Source organism: Entamoeba nuttalli (assembly GCF_000257125.1).
Source record: "Entamoeba nuttalli P19 unplaced genomic scaffold asmbl_2037, whole genome shotgun sequence".
Lineage (NCBI taxonomy): Eukaryota > Evosea > Mastigamoebida > Endamoebidae > Entamoeba > Entamoeba nuttalli.
Window position 1 is genome coordinate 460 of NW_008575027.1, and position 1,455 is coordinate 1,914.

Below are 1,455 nucleotides of genomic sequence, written 5' to 3' on the forward strand. Positions count from 1 at the left end.
TTACGTTAACATATTCAATTAATTCAATAGATTCATTTGAATTAATACAAAATATTTATAATGAAATTAATAGGATAAAAATAACAAGATGAATGAACATACTCCACGTATTATTGTTGGAGCTAAAGTGGGTTGAGAGAAAAAGAAGAATGAATGAACTACTCAGATAGTGTTCAATGTCATTTTAATTAAAAGAGTGCTAAAAGACACGAAAGCAATGATGAAATAAATAAAATAACCACAAAAGATGTTATTAGATACAAAAATACCAAACAAGTAGAACCATCTAATAAACAAATAGTCAAATGGTGTTTTATTGTTTAATTATTATAAATAAATTGGTAATAAAGATAATCATAAATAAAGAATGCTTTGAATGAATATACTAAATGAAATATAAAAATTTAGAATAGAATTTAAATAAATTATCATATATTTACTCTTTATATCATTTTAAATAATCACTTCATTGAATAATAAATAGATCATAGTTTTTTTTAAAGTTTAATATTTTGTGGTATTTCATTATTCTTTTATATAAATATTCTTGTTTCAAATATTCATCTTTTATTGTTTTTATTTATTAACTCTATTTAAAATTTCATCTTGTCATAATTGATATTGTTATTATTTCTTCATCAATTAAACTCTTTGAATGTTTTTATAATTTATGGTGTAAATGTTATATCATAATAATGATAAGATAAACAGATTATGTTAATTAGTTAACAAAGAATTGATAAATGGAATAATGTATATGAAATACCGAATGATCATAATGATATTTAACCACGCTATTGTTTTTCATCTTTTCATTCAATATTTGTATCATCATTAAATAACAAATAGTCACAAAGTATCGAATCAAAGATTTATTTTTTACTCATCTTATTCATACAATGCAATATTATGATGAAACTAATAACAAAATAAGAAAGAAAAAATAAAGTAATGAACAAGAAAAGAGATGTATAAATAAGAATTTAATACATTGTGCAATCAGTAATAAAGACTATTTAATATGTATTGTGAAAGTATATAATTTAATATGTATAACTAGTATCTTATAATGATTTAATTGTCACTATTATTCATTTTATAATGAATGTATTGTTTATCAAAAGATGAGAGTAATATTTTGTATTGAATGTGTTATGCTTATAAAAAAAAACAAATTGAATATGAAAATGGATAGGAGTTAATATAAAATAAACAAGGATTTGTTTTAAATTAATAACAATTCATTACCTCAATTAATTAACATGCAATTCAATAAAACAATTAAAATCATTGAAATTGCATATATTGATAATAAACTATAATTATTTGTAATAACAAATTAAAAGATAGATATTCTAGTATACCTAAGTTAGAAACAACCATTACAACAGATATATAACGTATTGAATACACTGAAATAACCATTTCTCGTTATTCATAATTTCTACTTATTAA